The 22,536-nt window shown below is 40.2% G+C and overlaps 1 protein-coding gene and 1 long non-coding RNA gene across 5 annotated transcripts in view; one reads left to right on the top strand and one right to left on the bottom strand.

Moving 5' to 3' along the window:
- The window catches only part of TDRD7 (tudor domain containing 7), a 114,721-nt gene extending 101,211 nt beyond the window's left edge, over nt 1-13,510 (bottom strand). For all 4 annotated transcript variants that reach the window (XM_078153044.1, XM_021004472.2, XM_078153045.1 and 1 more), the window contains exon 1: nt 13,369-13,510. The gene's annotated coding sequence lies outside the window, so the exon portion shown is untranslated. The remainder of the gene's footprint in view (nt 1-13,368) is intronic.
- A 142-nt stretch (nt 13,511-13,652) lies between these two features.
- LOC144456890 (uncharacterized) overlaps nt 13,653-22,536 on the top strand; it is a 192,437-nt gene continuing 183,553 nt past the window's right edge. The window contains exon 1 of the long non-coding RNA XR_013486088.1: nt 13,653-13,920. This is a non-coding gene — a long non-coding RNA (uncharacterized LOC144456890). The remainder of the gene's footprint in view (nt 13,921-22,536) is intronic.

Below are 22,536 nucleotides of genomic sequence, written 5' to 3'. Positions count from 1 at the left end.
TTAAGCCTGGATAATAAGCATCCCTTCAACTATTGTTTCCCAGTGCCAAGAAACAGGATTCTCAAACTTATCCTTACTGTATCTCTCAGGCTACTGTCCATGACAATCTTGTTCCATTCTGTCTACTCAACAGCTGTCTGTGTTTCCATTCTGTCTCTCTCTCTAGAGTAGAAATGGTGGGATGCACCTCCTTTCCAAAAAATAGCTTGTTTTTAACTCTTCCCATCTTTTCTGCCATTTCCTTCCTTTCACAAAGCTTAAGTTTTCTCATATACAATCCTTGCAAACTTCTCAACATTTCATCCCCACACCTCATTTCAGTAAGTAATGTCTACCAGGCACACAGCTCCTAAACTCATTGTCTTTTTAATATGAATAATGTACATTTCAAAACTATACTATCATAATTCTTCATTAAGTCCTTTACAGCCTATCACAACAATTAACATGCTATATAAAGGGTACTTGCATCTGTCCAAACTCATCTCCTTTAAGTACACTTCCAATAGAAAGCATAGTAAAATGAGATACTCAAAAAATGCAAACTTTAATTGTTATAAGAAACAATGCATAAAACGAATAGAGAGAAGTATGGGAAGACTTATACAAAGTGAGGCAAAATGAAGTAAGCAGACACAAGAAAACAAGTCATCACATATGAGGTGTTGCAGTATACAGAATGCTGGACCTGGAGTCAGGGAGACCTGAGTTCAAACGTGGCTCAGACACTAGATATGTGACCTTGGGCAAGTCACGTAGTCCTGTTTGCCTCAGTTTCCCCATTGCAAAATGAGCTGGAGCAAGAAATGGCAAACTACTCCAGTATCTTTGCCAGGAAAACCCAAAATGAAAAATTAGACACGAGTATAAAAATGACTGAAAAGATAAAGAACAATAACAATATAACAATGGAAACAATGTTGTGGGATAGTAACCACCAAGTATGGAGCCCAAGAAGAGATAAAAGATAAAAAGATAAAGATAAAAAGGCACTGCCTCATCTTTTTTTTCCCCCCTGAAGGGAGATTTCAGTCTTGGCACACTTCATGTTGCTGTTGTTGTTCAGTCATCTCAGTTCATGACCCCATTTGGGGTTCTCTTGGCAGAGGTACAGGAGTGGTTTGCCATTTCCTTCTCCAGCTCATTTGACAGATGAGGAAACTGAGGCAAACAGGGTTAAGTGACTTGCCCAGGGTCACAAAGCTAGGAAGTGTCTGAGGCTACATTTGAATTCATGACGATGGGTTTCCTGACTCCAGGCCCAGCACTCTATCCACTGCACCACCTAGCTGCTCCACTGAATACACTTTTTCAACATATTAGTTAATTTTGCTGAACTATCATTTTTCCTCTTTTTTATACTTTGTTATAAAGGATAGGGTTCTAGGAGGGGAAAACATTGAGAAATGTAGGTGATTTAAAAACCAAGAGAATTTTTTTTCTTAAAGAAAGGAGGCTCAGGTAAAGTGTTACAGACAAAATACACACACACACACACATTTACTTAGGAGTTTCTCTTTAAAAAAGTTAAGCAAATATTTTTTGTTCAGTTACGTAAGACTTGATGTGATCCTGTAGACCATACTGCCCATAGGGTTTTCTTGGCAAAAATACTGGAGTAGTTTGCCATTTCCATCTCCAGTGGATTAAGGCAAAAAGAGGTTAAGTGCCTTGCTCAGGGTCACAAGTGTCTGAGGTCACATTTGAACTTAGGGTCTTCCGGACTCCAGGCTCAGCACTTTATCCACTGAGAGCCACCTTGCTGCCTCCTAAGCAAGTTACGTGCTGAACAACTATAATGTACCTTTTGACCCTGACCTCAAAAAGAATTCATAATCTGCTTGGAAAGATGAGTTCAATACACCTGAAACAATTAGAGGACACCACAAGATAGAATATAATTAAAGTGCTAAATTACATAGTATACAGATGTCATATAAAAGTGAGAGGGAGATCAAAGAGGGCCAGGAAGCCTATTTAAAGATGTTTACTTGAGGTAGGGAGTAAAGATAACAAATATTTAGAGGAAGAGGAGGAAAATAGGGTATTTCAGGAAAAACAAAAGAAGCAATAAGCTCAATATGTAGAAAGCAAGGAATCCAACATGCCTGGGGGTGGGGTGGAGTGGGAGGATGCCCGTTGTGAATAGCGGGACATGCAGTGGGATAAATAGGAGAGGGGCAGTATTACTAGGTGAATTAATTAATTAATTCATTCATTTATTTGGCAATTGGGGTTAAGTGACTTGCCCAGGGTCACACAGCTAGGAAGTGTTAAGTGTTTGGTCTGAGGCCAGATGTGAGATCAGGTCCTCCCAACTTCAGGGCCGGTGCTCTACCCACTGAGCCACCTAGCTGCCTCACTAGGTGAATTTGAGAGGGGAAAAGAGCCTATAGACAGAGAACTCAACTATGAAACTACTGTTGTAATCTAGGTGCCGGCTGATTAGGGTCTGTACTAGGATGATGGGATAGAATACTGACAGGACTTCATAACAGCTTGTAAGCAAGTGGAGGAGGAGAAAGTGAAACATGAGTCTAGAATTCTAGTCTGCAGGATTGAGAGAATGGTGTTTTCTGGGTAATGCATCTCTCTGCTCCCCACACTATTCACCCAATCACTGAGGCTCCAGGCCAAGCTCACTCAATATTGGCTTTGACTAGAGTAAGCGGAAAAATGTAGCTAAATGGGGAAGGGAAAATTGTTTTTAAATGAAGTCCTTCTAGTAACTGCTGGTGTCATATGACATGTGTGCCTCCTCTGCCCTGGCTCTCTCAGGTCCTATGGAATTGCTGATCATCTGATCATTTGACTCATTCTTGCCCTCAAAACTCCTTTAGCTCTTCTAGTATCTATTTGCATGGACTTTGTACATCTCATTAACTCAACACTCTGGTATTTATTCTGATCTCCATTGCTCACCTGGCAAGCAAATGACTCTTTAACAGCAATATCCTTGCATTTTCTGTGTGTGCAGCTTCCTCATTGCTACAATTCCATTGAATCCTCGTATTTCCTCCCCATCAGTACAGTGCAATAGGTGGTCCTACCTAAGAAAAAGACAGCTAAGTTTGGAGGGAGAAGGGGATGTTGATGAGTTCAGTTCTGAGAAGACTGAGTTTGGACACATCCAAAGAGTGTCTAGTAAGCATTTAGAGATGAGAGACTGAAACTCAGTAGATGAATAGCTGATATACACAAGGTTCTACTTTCAGCTCTGCCCTGGGTAGCTAGTGTGTTTGCATCTCCTTTTAATGCTCTGGTTTTCTATTCTACAGGAACCTTGATCTCTAGCTTACAGTGGAAGGAGTGGTGGGAAGGGGGGATGAGGAAGGGAGGAACACAGGAGCAGAGAGACAAGACAGACCTTCCCTGACCCTAAAGGGTAGGGATTCTACTTTTTTGTGTATCATGCCCCGCTCTGGCAGTCTAGTGAAGCCTATAGACCCTTTCTCAAAATAATGCTTTTAATTGCATAAAACAAAATACATAGAATCACAAAGGAAACTAATGATACTGAAATACAGTTATCGGAATATTTTTAAAACATCAGTTCAGGGACCCAAGGGTTAATAAGAACAACTGCTAGAGAGGGAAATAAAGATATCCTTGTCCTCTACAACAACTGTTCTGGTAGTCATGAGAGTCCCACAGGAACACTAAGATCAACAGCTCTAGCAAAATCTTGTCTAGCTCCACATTTTTCTGTGATCCAGGGACCACTACCAAACCAGTAACTTCCCAAGCTGAACCCCAACTCCATCCTCCAGTGGTTTATGCCAACACTACAAACTTCTCCTCTGGATACTCTAAAAACATACTGATGGGGTGCTTGTGCTTGGGCCCCAGACCTAAGATCATGTCTCTGGAAGGCTCCCAATCTTTCAGTAGGCCCCTGCCCTTTGAGAAAATTTTCTCTTGTTGCAGAACACATGCAGGACTGACTCTAATTCCCTTATCAGAGAATATACAGGGATGCTGACCCAAGGACTCTCTTTTCATACCCATTCCCCAAGGTCCATGCTGCTGGCAGCTAAATAAAAACTATCTTTTCTCCCTCAATGTCTGGTATCAACAAAGTTATCTCTACAGACTCTCTGTATTTTCCCATACATAGATTATAGGTGCCTGCTCCCAAAGACACCCAGACCCCTAATATATCCCTTGGAAGTCCTTAGATTACCTAATTAGCATCCCTGGCATTCTTTTCCCTTGTCCCTTTTCCATGTAAGCCTCAGCACCGTTCTCACTAGCTTGTAGGTTCCCTGGGTTTTGCCTGTTTTCCTAAAGCATTACGATAAACTTTGCTACTTGACCAAAAGACAGCTTGAGTATGTGAATTCATTCCAGGCAACACTACTCTAGTATTCCCAGGGTCCTAGTACCCTAAACCTCATAGTATTTCATGGAGTATTTCATGTCTCGCAACACACCTTAACATACAGCTATATTAATTTAATAAATAAGGAATCTGAGTTAGCATTCATATCTGGAACCCCGAGGGGAGGGAACAAACAACAGTAAGTTACAAACAATGAACCCCAAGGAAAAACAATATCTTCTATAGGACTGCTGTCTCCTTACTTGAGGAGAAAAACCTAAAGCACTTCTCCTGAACTTCTTAGGGAGTTCTACCCTAATCTTCTGGTATGGATTCTCTACTTTCTTTCACTCCTAAAACCAACCACACCTCCAGATGATCACTGATCAAAACTCTGCTACCTACCTCTTAATAGGGGTGATAAGGTGCAGAAAGAGACATACCGTTATCACACACAGGTAACACAGGAATTTGTTTTGCTTGATTATGCCTATTTATTTCAATGTTTTTGTTATTTCAATAAGGAAAGGCTACTGAGTTGCCACCTCAAATGAAATTTATTGAAATATTTTAAAAAAATGCAGAAGAGAATATGAGGAGAGGTTGATCAGTAGAATGGATTAAGTACACAACAGAAGCAAATAAATTTAGGAGCCTAATATTTGATAACCCCAAAGACCCAAGCTACTAGGGTAAGAACTCATTATTCAACAAAAACTGCTAGAAAAATGGTAGAAACTAGGTATAAAGAAGCCTCTCACACCTTATACCAAGATAAGTTCCAAATGGATACATGCCTTAGACATTAAAAGTAACATGACCAACAAATTAGAAGAAGGGGGGAGGGATTACTTTTCAGATCTATGAAGAGGAAGCAATGACAACCAAACAAGATATAAAGAGAATAATATGAGATAAAATGGGGAGGAGGAAGAAGAGAGCAACTAAAATTAGAAGATAAACGGGTAAATGGGTAAAACTTCTTTCCAGCAAGTTTTGATAATAAGATCTTATTTCCAAGGTATATAAGAAACCATTACCCAATTGTCAGATAAAGGATATGAACAGGAAGTTTTCAGAGGAAGAAATTAAAGCTATCAATGACCATATGAAAAAAATGCTCCAAATCACTAAGTTAGAGAAATGCAAATTAAAGCAACTTTGAAGTTCTACCTCACAACTATTGGATTAGCAAAAATAACCAGAAAAGAAAATGACAAATGTTAGAGGGGCTGCAGGAAAAAAAAATGGGTACATTAATGCACTCTTGGTGGAGCTATGAACTGGTCCAAGTTTTCTGGTTCTATGTATGTCCCAAAAGTTACTAAACTGTGCATGTATGCCAGAGAATACCACCTCTAGGCCTATACCACAAAGACATCAAAGATAGAAAAAAAGGACCCATGTAAAAGAAAAAAAAATGTTATAGCAGCCCTTTTTGCAGTAGCAAGAACTGGAAACTGAGTGAGGTTCCCATCAATTGGGGAATGGCTGAACAACAAATTATGGTATATAAATGTAATGGAATATTACTGTGCCATAAGAAGGAATGAAGGGATGGTTTAGGAGAAACCTGAAGGACTATACATGTATGAATTGATGTAGAGTTAAAGTGAGCAGAATCAAGAGAATAATTTTTACAACAACAACAATGAAGTTTGAAAGTCAACACAATTATCCACTATCACCAACAGGATTGATAAAGCAGCACGCTGCCACCACCTGTGAGACAGAGTATGGAAGGAGACATCATATTTTGGATACAGCCAATGCAGGCATTGTTTTGCTTGACTATAAATACAAATACATATAAATATATGTGTGTGTGTGTATAAACACTTAGACACACACATATACATATGCACATATATATATTTAAAACTGCTTCCTCTTCATGGGAAGGAGAGAAAACTAAATTTTTCTCAATTACATGAATTAAAATTTAATTAAAAAAAAGATTATGAAAGCCAGAAGGAAATGAAGTCAAGCAAAACAGTTTGGAAAGTTATATAACAGAAAGGTGATGGCCTAATAGGCATACTGAAACACATCTTTGCACATAGCCCATATAGAACTATGTTTTACTTGACTATGCTTATGTGTTACATAGGTTTTCTTTTTCTTTTTTTCATTGGTGAGGAGGAGCTATGGGAAAGGAAAAAAAAACTGCTTGATAATTAAAAAAATTTTAACGAAAAAATTAATGTTGAATTTATCAAATGCTCACAAGGAAAAGCAAGCTGTACATAGCAAAGATTTGCGGTTTCATGCGCATTCTTTTTGTTGTTGTTGTTCAACTATGCAAATGAAAATGCTTATTTTAGGGGCAGTGGATAGAGCACCGCAGCTTACTAGCTGTGTAACTCTGGGCAAGTCATTTAATCCCAATTGCCTCATAAAAAAAAAAGAAAAAAGAAAATGCTTATTTTATTCGGTGTTTGTTAAGTTCAGGATTAAATTAGTGTTCTGGTTCCAGAGTCCAACATTCTGAATTTATCTATAGAAAAATTAAATTTTAAGTTTCTAGATAAAGTACACCCCGCAAAAAACCCATCAATGAAAATTTTAATTTGAGAATTCTGACATTCCAAGAGAAAAATTTTAATTTTGATCCTGCAGAATTAAAAAAAAAACACAAAATTTAATAAAATAAAGAAATTTCAACAGGAAGAGACAAAGATTATCACTTTAAAAATAACAACTTATAAAGAAAAAAGAACAGGATGAAAAAATAACTGACTTCCGATGGGGAAGAGAACCTGGATCTGTGATCTCAATGCTGGAGGGAAGCATTTCCTCTACTAAAGCAGCTGAGCATCTTCTCAGCACCATTTCTTATAGAGAGAACAGCTGAAAGGAACTCGGAGGTTAAGTGATTTGTCCAGGGTTTTGTAGCCCAGATAGAGTACTTGAATCCAGGTCTTCTAGACTAAGGCAGGCAATACAAGGTTCAGTTCTTTGTAGGTAAAAAGAGATCACAGATTCACAGATATGAGACAGAGAGTCTCCCTCCTCTCCCAGCCCTGGAGTCTTGAGTTCAAATCTGGCCTCAGACACTTACTAGCTGTATGAGGCTGGGCAAGTCATTGAATTCCATTGCCTCCACAAAACCAAAACTAGAAGGGGGGAGAAATATGGGGAGAAGAGAAAGAGAGAAAGAGAAGGGGGTGGGGAGTACAGAAGAACAATGAATTGGACATGCAGCTAAAAAAAAACCTAGCACAACAAAAAAACCCAAAAACTCACAATTTAAAATTCTGAAACTCAAAGATATAAATAAATCTGAAAATAAAAAATTCATTAAACTGATAAATAAAAACTAGGTGCAATTTTTTAAAAAAAGACAACTAAATTTTTAAGGAACCAGATCATCAATATCAAAAATGAAAAAGAATTCACAACTTATGAAGGAAGAAAATTATTACAAACTACTTGGTCTAATGATATACTAACAAAATTGGTAACAAATGAAATGGATGAATATTTACAAAAACATAAAATAATCCTATCTCAGAAAAAGAAATAAAGCAACTCCCAACAACTCTCTCTTCCCTATGCCAAAAAATAACTATGGTCCCTCTTTCCTCCAACATATATATCCATCATAATTTTTTTAAAAATCCATTCAAGGCTGGTAGTTTTTACAATACTGTTAACAGCAATGACAATTACAATGACAACAATATTAACAGTCTACTCAATTACTCTGAGTAGTTCAGAAAAATAAATGTTTGGCTAGGAACAAAGATGGGTTGGTTTGTGAGAACAGGGGATATCTGAGATAGTCTACACATTCCCCTGGTATCTATACAATGTCAAGAGACCTAAAAGAAGGTCCCCAGCACATTGTTTGAGCTCACTATGGTAGATTTACAAAAGGACGTGGTCAAGAATCATGCAGTATGGGCAGGCATCAAGGAAGGGAATATCCACAATAATGAAGTCACAATCCACTCTAACATACCATAATTTTTTTGCTAAATTATAGGCCTCTGCGGCACTTCTGAGATTAAGAAATAATTACACCTCCAAAAAATAACAGTTCACAAATTTATATAGTCTTTATTTAATAAAAAATTTTGTGGGGAAGATAGAATTGGTATTATCCACATTTTACGGATGAGGAAATTGAGGCTCAGAGATGCTAACTGAAGTGGCTTAACCACAGTGGCACAGCTCATCTCAAAGCCAAGATTCAAACCCAAGGTTTTCTGACTGGAATCTTTTGCTACACTGTCCTCCTTCTCTGGAATTTCTATATCACTGTTAAACCAGATCAGTGCTGGATTCCAGCCAACAGAAATACAAAAAGAGCTATATAAATTGGCAGTTTCAATTTTAAGGCAGTTTCAATTTGTATTTCCTGCCTATTGGAAGGAAAGGCTATTGGAAGGAGGGGCTATTGGAAGGAAAGAAGTATTTTGTAAGTTTTAGGTTGAATCTTATTACTCGGACCTAGGAAAAATCATTATGGGCAATACACAGGCAATTAGGTTTTTAGGCTCATAGATCATGGCTGAAAGGACCTTAGGGACCATCTAGTCCAAGCTAAGACCTAAAGAAACTAATTTGTCCAAGATCACACAGGTAAATGGTTGGGCAGGATTTGAACCCAGATCCTTTGTCCCATATCTAGAGCACTTTCTACTCCACTAAAACAAGTAAATTTCTGAAGCAGTGATTTCCAAACTTTTTTCAATTAATATTTGGAGGACTGTTTTTTTTTTAAACCATTCTATCTCACTTCTCTCTCTCTCAGCCAATCTCTCTCTCTCTCTCTCTCTCTCTCTCTCTCTCTCTCTCTCTAGTAAGGTAAAAGTAATTGCAGTCACTGACATAGAAGCACAAAGACTGTCAAAACCTTGTTAATCAGTTCTCTATCTCCAAGCATTTTATGAGCTAAACAAAATGTAAAGTTAGTTGGGGGTGGATCAGTTTTCTGGGCAATACATCAAGAAAAGGGGGGTAAAAGAACTGAAAGGTCTATGTACCTGAAGCCTCTTAAATTACTGGAAATTTAACAACTGTGAAGCTTGAAAACCTTAGGAGATAAAATCATATTTAACATTATGGTCTCACTTGTCTACATTCTTTTCTCTCTCCTCACTTCCCTTTCTGAATAAAAGCCAAAAAGTCCAATAAGTCACAGATAAGGTGGCTAACCAGTCAGTCACATGTCCAGCTAAGAAACAAAAATGAATCTAAAGGGCTGCGTTACCTGGGTTTTAAAGCTTACGTGTTGGTAGCCCTCAATAGTCAGAGGGTTACCCCTTCTTCTACAAGTGACTTTGCTCTGCTTCACTCTAACACCTCACTCACTCCAGTTTATTTTGCAAGGGTAAGCAGGGACTTGTGGGTTAAGGAATCTGAAAAATGCCCCAGAGAGAAAGGATTCTAAATATTGTTAACATCTAATGCTCAAAAACTACTAAACATTAACTTTTTACTACCGACTTGTAAAAGCACAATATTACATTTTATGAAACAAGAATGTGTCTCTGATGTGTGGGCTCATTTATCTCACCAGCATACTCCCAAATATCAATCACACTTGCCATAAATACTAATTGTCCCAGAACTCCCTACCTACCAAAGTGTTGGGAAATTACTTTCTGCCTAAGTAGAAGTGCACTTAACTGCAATTCTGTTCATCACAAACCAAGAAAGAGGAACTTGGCCCTACTGGATTTTGGGAGAATTGGACTAGGGTGTAAAGCAGTGGGGATAACAGATAGCTGCCGTCTTCTTTACAATGCTGCCCCCTGAAACTGAAATCTCATCTAATGCTGCTAAGGCTGCTGGTCTACAACAAGCTACCTCTTGCTCCATACCCCTGACATTCAAGTAGCAGGAAAATGGAAATCAACAATAGTTTGACTTGGGCATAAAAGTCCAAATAGTCTTCCAGACTCTGAAATAATTTAACTCTGGCCTGGCAAGCTTCATACACCTGAATACAAAGTCTGAGACTACTCTATTATTTGAAATCCCTGGCATTTGAGCTCTCAAGTAGCTCTCCAGCTGTTTTGCTGGGTATTCTGAAATTTTAGATACTGTCTTAAGGACTAAGTATTATAAGGTGAAAAGAGATGAAAAGAAAAATATTTTTTTTAACCTAAAAACCCTAACTTCCTCCCCATAACAAAGTCATTTATATCTCACTGCCTGTGACTTCAGTTGGAATACTGCCAAGTCAATCTGGGACTAGCCTATGCCTCCTGGTACACTTGTAGCCTCACATTGGTTACTATATTCTACTACTGACTACTCATTTGGCTCAAGCAGCTCCTTATTAGCAATGGATAGAGGGCTGGACCTAGAATCACAAAGTTCTGGTTTTATACCCTGCCTCTAATATTTATTTGCTAGTTGTGTGACCCTGGGCAAATTACTTAACTGTTTTGAGCCTCAGTGTCCTCATCTGTAAAATGAAAAGTTAAGACAGATTAGATTGGCCTCTAAGGGCCCTTCCATTTCCAATCTTTGGTCTATTTCCCCATATTAATATTTTTTCACTTTACAAAATTCAATTTTGAATGTCATTAAAACAAAGGGAGAAAGTGTGGTATCAGGGCAAATGTGCTGTACTGTAGAGTCATAAGACTTGAATTAGCAATTCAGCTCTGTTACTTAACTTTGGGCAATTAATAATCTCTTTGGGTTTCAGTTTCCTCATATATAAAAAGAGAGGAATTAGACTGAATTCCCTCCCAGATCTAACATTCTATGTATCTGCCAACTGATTCTTAATATTCTTAAGCAAAACTTATGTGTTGGGAAGCAGCATGGTGTTAAGAAAGGGAGGGCGGATTTGGAATCAGAAGACTTGGGTTCAAATCCCATTAGCTTTTGCCACTTACCACTTGTGTCCCCAAACCACTACTTCTCTGGGCCTCATTTTCCTGATATTTAAGGTGAGGGATGTGAAGGGGGTTGGAATAGATAACTTGTAAAATCTCCTTGACCTATGAAGTCCCAGTTATTCTGCCTTTAGTTAAATAACTAAAGTTCTAGTTTTAGCACTTTTAGTTCCTATTTGAGATGTAGTTATGGTAATACCTGCCACTGGAATACATTTCACTAGCAACTGATAGTTTCTTCCCCTGCTTTAGTATACTCCTACTCATTTTTTCCTTGTGAGAACCTAAATAACTTCCTCATTAAATGAACTCCTTAAGAGGGAGAAACAGTAACTAAAACACTAAAACGTGTTGACATATTTCATGTGGTTTTCTTTGAGGCCTTTCATTTTTCTCATTTCTAGCTCCAAATTTTAAGTGCAGTCACAACCTGGGGATTGACCACTATAACACATAATTCACTGTACAATAAACAGGTTCTTTCTGTAAATTTGTTTATTGCCAAGATATTGGAAATGCCACAGTTTAGTGGAAAGAGCACTGAGACTCTGAAAGCCTGACTGCCTCTAACCCTTTGTCAAGCCCCTGTGTTGGAACCTTGTTTCCTCATCAATAAAATGAGGAACTAAAGGATCTCTTAGTACTCTTCCAGCTCTAAAACTCTATGAAAAAAGTCAAATTGTTGTGACAGTAGGATCTTCTGCCTAAAGATTTATCAACAGAGGCACTTCAAATACAAAGTCACTGTTTAAAGCAGTTTGTGAGTGTTTTTGGTTTTGGCCTCACATTCACTAAGTACACAAGATATACTAATTCATATGGCATAGAGAACTTAAAAATTTTAGTCTCAGGTCTCAAGAGACTTAAATCGTAGGAAGAAAAACCCAACACAATCCCTACAGCCAAATTCTAGTCCTACCAACAAATCCTAACACAATACAGTAATTAGTGGAGTCTAAGAAGTGCAGAGGCCATACAAGAGGGAATAAAAATCAATTCACTTTCTTTGCATCTAGTTCAATATACATTCGCTAAATACCCAAGAAGTACTAGGTTACATTGCATGGAGAACTTTAAAAACTTTTTGGCCTCGAGAGATTGAAAACTTACAATAAGGGACCCAACAATCCAAACAGCTAAATTCAACGCGTGCCAACAAACCCCAACACAAAAATTAATAGGTCGAATGCGGAATACAAATCAGTTCACTTGTAACTGGTTCATCCTCCCTCTGCTTACTACTAACGTGATTTCGAGGAAAGTCACTTCATGTGCCTTGGCTCGGTCAACAAGCGATAAATACATCAAGCGCTTACTTCTGTGCCAGGCTCGGCTCCCATTTTTATACGCATTAGGGGAGGGTTAATGCTAAAGGTCCCTTACTGTAAGACTTAGAGGTCTTAATTATTACGTCTGTTACCCGCCACTCCCTCACCTGAACCTTAAGTTTAAAACCATTGTCTCAAAGAGGCTACTTAACAGAACGTAAGCCTTTTCAGCCGCTACATTATGAAATCTGCACAGTATTTCGATTCGATATATTTCCTCTCTTAAGTAGAGACGATGCCAGGGGGCAACTGCTTTCCCCAATTCAGACCCGAAGGGGGTTAATACTCTCCACCTCCCTAATCAGATTCAAGGGCAACAACTCCCCCAAATTCAGACTCGAGACACAACTCCCCCCGCCCCCCCTTCAGACTCAAGGCCATAACCCCTCCCCCCGCCCCCACCCCGGTCCCAGCCCGCTGACAGTTTACACCCAAAGACAATTTCGCAGCCTGGAGCCCCGAGGCTGGGGAGGGGGGCGCCAGGGGCAATTTAACTGTGCGTGGGAACCGCCCTCCGCAGGCCAAGCAAGGCGCGGGGGAGATGCGGGCACCGCGGAGAGAGGGGCACGTCCGGCCCCCCAGGTAGACAGCTGCTTGAATGGGAGTCCCAGCCGGGCCTGGCCGTACCCCCCCTCCAGGAACGGCAGCCCCGGGACTGCAGGGGGGGTCTGGAGAGGGCGGGGAATCACCCCCAGCCCCAGGAGGAGTCAGGTCCGGGGGCATCCCCAGCCCAGGGACCGAGCGGCCGAGACCCCGAGCCGGGGAGCCCACGGGGCGGCTCCCGGCTCGCCGGTATCCCTGGAGATGGGGGTGGGGGTGGGATGGCCACTTGCCGGCGGGGGCAGGGGCGGGTGCTTACCTGGCTCCGTGCGCTGGGGACACTTCCCCGCGCCGGTGGTCAGCGCCGCCTCGGTCAGTCGCCACCACGGCTACGACTTTCAATTTCGGTTTGCTCCCAGCCAGCTCCGGGACCTCGGAGGTGGCTCTTCAGGAGCTCTCTAACCACACCCCGGCCCGCCCCCTCCCGCCCAGACCCTTCCCCTGACTACCTATGCTTTCCCCACCCCTCCCCACATCTCCGTTCCTTTCCGCCCCGCCCCCTTGCTTGCCCCGCCCCCACACAGCGCGCCTGCGCACAACCGCCGCGGTGATCCACCTTCCCCTTTCCCCTTTTTTCCTACTTAGCGCGCACGCGCGACTTTCTTCAGCCTTCTCAGCTCTCCTACCAGTCCCCCTCCAACCAACTACCAAGGATGAAGCCGGGAGGGAGGGACGCGGTGGGGAGGAGTGGTCGCTTCGGCGGACTGGCCGGCCAATCGGGATGGCTGAGGAGAGCAGGGAAACCGACGCCACCCAGCGGTATCTGCGCGCGTCGTGGTCGCGACCTCCTCGCTACCGGAAAGAGGCTCGAGTGAGTGGGGACGGGGCGGTTGTGCCCTCGAGGCCCACGGGCAAGGCCCGCTCCGAGGCCGCAGGATGCGAGGCTCGGGGTTAGGCCCGGAGCCCGGGGGGCCGGCGCGTGGCGGAGAACGCGGGGGCGGGGCTTGTCCTGCAAAGAGCCTAGCGCGGGACGTCGAGGACCCCGGCCGGCGTCCGCGGCGGCCTCTCGGAGTCGGCCGTCCCCTCCGTTTTGTGTCTACACACGCGCCCACGCGCACCCTCCCCCCAAAAGTCTTAGTTTAGTTTTTAAGCAGTGCTTTGGAACTCTGCGTATGTTTGTGTGATATAACGCTGTGTGTGATACGTATTCGGTATTTTATACACACTGTATGGTATGTATATTATATATACATGCTGATATGTATTGTATCACACTGTGCGATATGCATGCTATATTACACACTGTAGTATGTATTCTGTATTATATATGCACTGCATGTAATATGTATTCTATTTAAATACACACTGTGTGGTGGTTGTTGATCTGTCGGGTCTAACTCTATGACTCCATTTGGGGTTTTCTTGCCAGAGGTGCTGCAGTGGTTTGCCATTTCCTTCTCCAGCTCATTTTACAGATGAGGAAACTGAGGCAAATAGGGTTAAGTTAAGGGTCACACGGCTAGTGAGTGTCTGAGACTGGATCTAAGCTGAGGTCCTCTCTATCCACTGCCACTTAGGCCACCCCCCCCCCCGTGTTGTATGTGTATTATGTATACATGCTGTGTGAGATATGTATTATATATTATATATATACATGATGTATGATGTGTATTAAGCTGAGCCTGGAAAGAAATCAGGGATTCCAAGAGGAAATGCCCTGGCATGAGGGACAGTTAATGCAAAGGAATAAAGATGGGAGATGAAATGCTGTGTGTTCAGAACAGCAGGTAGGCTAGTATTGCTACATAAGAGATCTGGCATGTGGGATGGGGAGAGCTGACCAAGTAAGAGGCTGGGTGGTGCAGCTGGGCCTGAAGTCAGGAAGACTCCTATCTTTGCTCATCTCAGTTTCCTCATCTGTAAAAGGAAGAAGGAAGTGGCAAACCACTCCAATATCTTTGCCAAGAAAACCCCAGATAGGGGAGCTCTCCAATGTCTACGCTGTCCAATCAGAGGCATGGAGGGGGGACTCCAAGGGTGGAGGTACTCACCAGGTGTGATTTTCAGAGTTGGTGTTATCTTGAAGGATGACAACTTTCTGGAGACCATGATGAAGTCTAGAACAACAGCCTGGTGGGAAATGTTGATAGAAAAGGGATGATTGGCTAGATAAAGGGAATTCTTTAAGATAACAGTTACCTACCTGTAAAGCAGAGGTTCTTAAACTTTTTTGTGCCATGGATCCTCTTGTCAAACTGGTGAAGCCTATGGACACCTCAGAATAATATTTTTAAATGTATAAAATACATAGTATTACATAGGAAAACAATTATATTGAAATACAAGTTATCACGTTTTTTTTCAGTTCACAGACCCCAACTTAAGTACCCTTGCTCTAAAGTAAGTTTGACCTTTCAGCTTGCTGGACCCAGACTGGCACCTCCATCCACCTTCTGACTATATTTTCAGCTAGAGTCTTGGGAAGATATAACTAACATTTAGGAGTTTAACCTACTTCAGATTAGCAAATGGCATAGCTAGAGAAAAGTGAAGAAAAGCCTATCGAAGGTGGTGATAGTTAAAGAATGCTTAAGATGTGGGTAGGCAGATGGGATTAGAAGGCATTCTAAGTAGGAGGAAAAATCTGTAAGCATGATATTATACTAAAACTCATTAGAATAGTAGGTTCATATCCAGTATGTTAATTGGAATATAAATTTGTATTGATAGGCTGAGGCCAAATTGTGAGTGACCTTAAATTCAGGTAGGATAATTTGGGCTTGGTGTGGGAATCAGTAGGGGACCATTGTAGATTTTTAATCCAAAAGTAACATTATAAAGTATCATTTCAAATAGATTAGTTAGGTGGCAGTATGAAGAATATATCTGAGTAAAAGAAAGAGAAAAAGATAATGGAGTCCATAGAAGTCATCTGAGAGAATTTTGTAGTAATTGAGAGAAATTAAGGCTCTTGGCTAAGGATGGAGCATACCTAACAAATGCTAGTAAAGACAAGGGAGAGGTGAAAACTGTTTATGTGTAACTGTCAAGCTAGATACCATACTATACCACTGGAATAACAGTGGAGTCACCTAGAAGTTCACAGGACACAAAATCCAGTAAAGAAGCCAGTAATAAAACCCATGACCTCAAAGGTCTTTCCACAGATTTACAAAGTATGAATAACAAGAAGTGATCTAGATATTCTAGTACAGTTAGATAGATTTGAACTCATAGATGTCATGGAGACTTGGTGGGATGGGTGCCATGACTAGAATATAGCTCTGGAGGGGTATATCCTACTCAGAAGAAACAGGGTAGTAGCTGTACGTGGCGCTACAATGAGTAGTGTTGTGTACTTAGAAAGCATACCCTTGTGAGGAAGTCAACCAAAGCCAGGTATGCATAATGGAAAACATTGGGTGAAGATCAATGGAAGCTGAAACAGGAGTATTACTGTCATTGAAAAATGTGACAGACTACCTGGATAGAAAGAAAAAAGAAATGAGGACTTCAAGAAAATGGCAACAGATCTGGCACAGTCATGATGTAGTAGTAGGAATAGCATTATATGGACATTTCTTGGAGCTCTCTCCTTGCCAGAAGTAAAATTATTGATGATTTTTTTTGTTTGCCTTGATGATAATTTTATTTTTCAAGAGGTAGTAGAATTGTAGTATTAAAGCTTTAGAACTGAAAGGAACTGCCAATGGCCATCTACTCTAATCTCCCTTTTTTTTTTTTATAGATAAGCAAAAGGCCTAAGGAGGTTAAGTGACTTGCCTAAGATCACTTAGGTAGTAGGCATCAGAGGCAGGATTTGAACCCATATCTTCTGATGCTAGAGCTACTGCTCTTTCTGCTGTATTACATTACTTCTCTATGCCACATTGCCTCTCTGAAGGGATTTTCTGCTTATGGATGTAATTCTCACCCATAGGGAGGAAATGGTTGCTGACAGAAATAAAGGGAAACTTAAGGTAATATGATCATTCTGTCTTATATTTGTGATAGAGATGAAATGTGGACCTAGTCTGTCCATACCTCCTTGATTTTAGGAGAGCTTATTTCAAGATATTCAGAGACAAGATTTGGTAGGATACCACAGATTATAGATTCTGTAGAGAAATTGATACCAGAGAGGATCAGGAGTGTTCAAGAATAAAAGTCTAAACATACAAAGAGCAACAATTCACTGAGGATGAAAAGGGGGATTTTCCTAAAGGAGCTGATGTTGGGTATACAAGAAACACATTTATCAACTTAATTTGTTAAAGATTATGTATAGAAGATGAAAGTAAAAGCTGGCAACAGTGGCACTGTCCTATAAGAATAGTGTTAAGACAAAACATGGTCTTGGAGAAACACTTTGCCTCCCACCCATCTTTCCACATACCTTTTAGAATGTTGCAAATGTAGTTGTTTTGCTTAGCTTTTTTTTTTTTTAAATAACAAGGAAGAGTATATGGAAGGCCTGTGTGTGGGGGGGTATATTGGGAAGTGACTGGTATAAAATGTCAGGAGCATTAAATCTCAGATTGAAACTGGTAGCTTGAAGGGTTTGGGTATATTCTTTAATGTATAGTAAAAAATCAGTAAAAACTCAGCTGTCATTCTCCCAAATACAAAACTTTTTGTTCCAGAAAGCACTGAATAAAAATGGCTAATAGTGAGTTGATAGCTAGGATAAGTAAGAAGGTATAGTGAGTACTTGCTTATCTTTCCTTGATGAGTTCAAGTCACTAGACTCAGATGAACTGTCATATCACAGGATACTAAAAGATCTGAAAAACCTCATTGCTAAAGTACAGTCAGTGATCTTTAAAAGATCCTGAAGAATGGAAAGATATTATAGGACTGGAGAAAGAGAAATGTATTATTTTTCAAAAGAGGAGGCAAATAGAGTCTATAAACTGTTGGCAATTGAGTTCAACTTTGACTCTTGGAAAAATTATAGAATTAAAAGTATCTAAAAAAGGAAGTTGTCATCACAAAGAGCCAGCGTGGCTTCATCAAAAATGGGCCATGCAAGATTAATTTTGTTTTCTTTTTTTGTCAAGGTTTATAGCCTGGTAAATTAAGGAGGTGGTATGAATGTAGTTTACATAGATTTTGGCAAAACATATGACAGCATTTTTTGTGCCATTTTTATGGGGAAAATGAGAAGATGAGTACCATTATCTAGATTCAGAATCAGTTGAAAGACTAAACCAAAAGAGTAATCATTAATAGTTCAGTATCTACTTGGGAGAATTTCTCTACTAGAATGTCCCAGAGTTGTGTGCTTGCTTTTTTTTTTTCTGTTTACTATTATTACCAATGACTTGAGTTAAAGACCTGGGTTCAAGTTCTCCTTATCCTTTCAGTGTCGTGGGCAACTCTTAGAATACAAGTTGTAGAGAAGGTGTCAACGTGCATTGGTAGAAGGTATTTCTTCATCCTTGCAGTACTCTGTGCATTATGTCCTGAGATCCAGATCTGGCCTGCTGCATGTTTTTGTATGGCCCACGAGTTAAGAATGCTTTTTTGCATTTTTAAATATGATAAAATTTGGTTTTAAAATGTAAAAACCATTTTTAGATCTTGCTCTGTACCAGTGAAATCACAGGTGTAGTCCCTGTTCCTTATCAGTGATTCAGTATGTAGAAGAAGACGTGGATGAAACGCTCATTACATTTTCAGATCGCCAAAAACTGGAAAGGATAGCTAGCACATTAGATAACAAGATTAAAAAAAAATCTTGATAAGCAAAATTATTGTGCTGAATTTAATCAAGTGAAAAATTTAAAAATGTAAATAAACTTACAGTTGGGTTAAAAAACCAATCTCACAAGTACAAAATGTTGGGTGCAAGGCTAAATTATAGTTAGTCTGAAAAAGATTTGGGGGTCTTGGTAGTCTATAAGCACACTAGGGTGTCAGCATTGTGATATTGTAGCCAAAAAGGCTAGTTAAGTCTTAGCCTGACATAAGAGAGTGCCTTCAGGTTAATCATTGTGATGGATCCTGCTTTGTTCAGTACATGTGTAGTGTTCAGTTCTGGGTTCCACATTTTAGGAAGGCTATTGATAAATTGAAGAATGACCAGAGGAGGGTGGCCAAGATAGTGAACCTTGATATGACCTTAAGATGGTAAGGGTCAATTGAAAGAAGTGGAAATTTAGCTGTATAATTGGTTGAAGGAACTGTGGAAGTAGGGATGTTTAGCCTGCAAAGAAAAAGCATCAAGGAAAGAGGAATGGGAATGATGGTTGTTTTCAAGTATTTGTAGGACTGCTGTATCAAATAGGAATTAGATATTCTACTTGGCTTCGGACAAAGCTAGGAGTAATAGATAGAAGTTACAGAGGAGCAGATTTAGGCTTGACATAAGAAAAAAACTTCCTAATGATTAGAAATATCTAAAAGTGAAATGGACTTTCATGAGAGGTAGTGGATTGCCTCTCTCTGAAGTCTTCAATGAAAGGTTGGATGTTCTACTTATAGAATGTGTTATACAGAGGATTCTTGTTTAGGTATGAGTTGGACTAAATGACCTCTTAGGAAATGGAAGAGAATGGAATTACAAGAAATATTTTAAAGAATTAAAAGAACTTTGTTATAGTTTGGATGTTAGAGATGAAAGAAAGAAGATAGTCAAAGAGGATACCAAGATTTTAAACTCAGGTACCTGGAAGAATAGTGAAGGAAATTTGGGAAGAAAAGCCAGTTTGGATAAGAAGATAATCAGTTCATAGTTTATTGCATTCTGCATTTTAAGTTATTGTAGGGGATAGATCCAATAGGCAATTGGAGACTCAAGTGACAGGTTGGGATGGTAGATGATTTAGATTTATGAATAGTGGAAGCCATAAGAACAAACAAATTATCCTCCAAGGAACAGAATATTTAGAGAGAAAATATTAGATCATTAAGCACTGACCCATATGGAATCCCACAGTTAAAAGGATGAAGAAAAGGAGAGAGAGAAGGAATCTAGAACTAAGATTCTGTGCATTCTTTTCCATTTACTGTGGCATTCTGTTCTCCCAGTCCACCTCTTAACCAAGGACACTTAAGTAGGAGGTATTACTTCTACTGTGTGACCTTCATTTTCCAGCCAGGAAACCTCTTTGTTAGCTGTGTGGAAGATGAATTGAAGTGAGGAGAGACCTAAGGCAGTAAGACCAGTTTTATAGTAGGTAAGAGGTAATGAGAGCTTGAACTAGGATGATGCCTATGTGAGTGGAGGGAAGGAGATGTGTGTGAGAAATGCTGTGGGGAAGGAACAAGATTTGGAAACTGAATATGTCAGATGAATGTGAGTGAGGAGTTAAGGATGTCTCTGGGTTTGCAAATCCTGGGTGACTTTCAGAAGGATGGTAGTGTCCTTGAATGATAGGAAAGTTTGGGAGATGGGTGGGTTTGGGGGAGAAATATTCTCTTTTGTACATCTTGAGTATGAGATTCCTTTGGGACATCCATTTTGAAATTTCTAGTATGCAATTGGTGATGTGAGACTAGAAATTAGAAGAGAAACTTGAGCTTGACATGTATAGATTCAAAAGTAATTGTATATAGTTAGTTGGTAATTGAATCCCAGGAAGCTGATGAGGTCACAAAATGAGAAACAACAGAAAAGAGATGAGGGCTCAGGAAAGAGCCTGGAGAATACCCACGGTTTGGACAGGTGGGAGGAGAACCAAGGGAGAACTATGTCACATACAAAAACCTGAAAATAGAGTGGGTCCAGGAGGAGAAGGCAATCAAAGACAATCAAGTATCTTATGCTATAGAGAGATCAAGAGAGATAAGGACTGAGCAGAGTCCATTAGATTTGGCAATTTTAAGATGATTGTGTAAGGGACAAGGTATCATGCTCCCACAATTTAAGATAACCTTTGACATTTTACAACATTAGCAAGTTGCATTGTTCTAGCAAGCTTGTGAAATCTTGCAACAACCGGAAAACAGGGGAAGGGGCAGCCAATGAGAAAGACCCTAGTCTCTGAAAATAGACTCCAAAGTTCCTGCTTTTCATTCTGGAGGGCAGAACCGGTTTCAACCGACCTCAAGTAGGACAAAGGGCAGGGGCTTCTTGAACTATGCATGCTTAACTAGCTAATATAATATTAAGCAGCGCACCCTGAATAAAATTAGAGCCTCATTAACACATCATGGGTTGTATGACAATGCATGTCTAGCGAACATGGGATGGGTAGACATGTAAAATTGTAACCCGGAAGGGAACTGACCAATCTGGGGCTGGAAGGGAGGAGTTGAGACATTCTAACAGTATAAAGCTTACTCTTGCTTCTGTACCTGGCACACTCTCTCTTGGAGTTGTGCCCGCTCTTGCAAGAACACAATAAATGATCCTTCACTCACTCAGAGCTTAGTTTTGTTTTCTGAGGATGTCTAAGGCCTCATTTCCAACAATTGGTAACTTTGAAGAGAACAATTTCAGTTGTGTGATGAGGTTATAAGCCAGATTGCAAAAAGTTTAGAAGAGAATGAAAGAATTGGAGGCAATGAGTATAGACAACTTTTCCCTGGTATTTTAGCTGAGAAAGGAGAGAAGAGATAAAGGACCATAGCTAGTGGGGATGGCAGACTCTAAATGAGAGAGTTTTTTGAGAATAAGGGAGATTTAAGCATGTTTGTAGGCATCAGAGAAGAAGGCAAGGATTGACTGAAGATTAGATAAAGGGATGCTAGTAGGGGCAGTTTGCTGAAGAGGATAAGATAGAATGGGATCAAGGCTACATTTAGAGAGATTGGCCTTGGCAAAGAGAAGGCCACCTCTTTTTTCAGACTGGAGTGAAGGAGAAACCAGTGAGAAATTATGTTAGGGGAAAGTGAGTTGAGAATGAAAGAAGAGAAAGCTCGTGGCAAATGGTTCATTTTTGTTTTTTGTTTTTGTGTTTTTGGAAGGAGTGTGGTATACTTATTTTGTATGAGGCAACAGAAAAGGTAGGAGGAGTCCTGGGGGAGGTTTGAGGGAGAAGAGTAAGTTTGGAACAGCCAACATGGTTAATGGGATGGAAAATCAGTTTGGGAAGAACAGAAGAATTAACTTGCTGCATTGAGGTTTCAGCTCAGATAATTTAAATTTGTAGTAGATCAAGTTAGCATAGTCTTATCACTTCTCCCAACTCTATTCAGTAGCATGTAAGTAGGAACGAGGGAGGCAGATGGTAGGAATAATCCAAATTTAGGGTTTAAGCAGCTATTCAGTTCAATTCATTAAACATATATTAAGTGCCAACTATGTGCCAGGCACTGTACTAAGCCCTGGGGATACAAAAAGAGGCAAAAGACAGTCCCTGACCTCAAGGAGCTTACACTGTAATGGGGGACACAAAATGCAAACAAATACATACAAAGCAAGCTATATACCTGTTACATAGGAAACAACAAAGGGAAGGCACTGGTATCAAGATGGGTTGGAGAAGGCTTCCTGTAGAAGGTGGGATTTCAGTTGCAACTTAGAGGAAGCCAGGGAGTT

This window comes from Phascolarctos cinereus, unplaced genomic scaffold (assembly GCF_003287225.1).
Source record: "Phascolarctos cinereus isolate Bilbo 61053 unplaced genomic scaffold, phaCin_HiC Scaffold_4;HRSCAF=312, whole genome shotgun sequence".
NCBI classification, from domain to species: Eukaryota; Metazoa; Chordata; class Mammalia; order Diprotodontia; family Phascolarctidae; genus Phascolarctos; species Phascolarctos cinereus.
The sequence above is the reverse complement of the archived record's forward strand: the minus strand, read 5'-3'. Positions and strand labels throughout refer to the sequence as shown.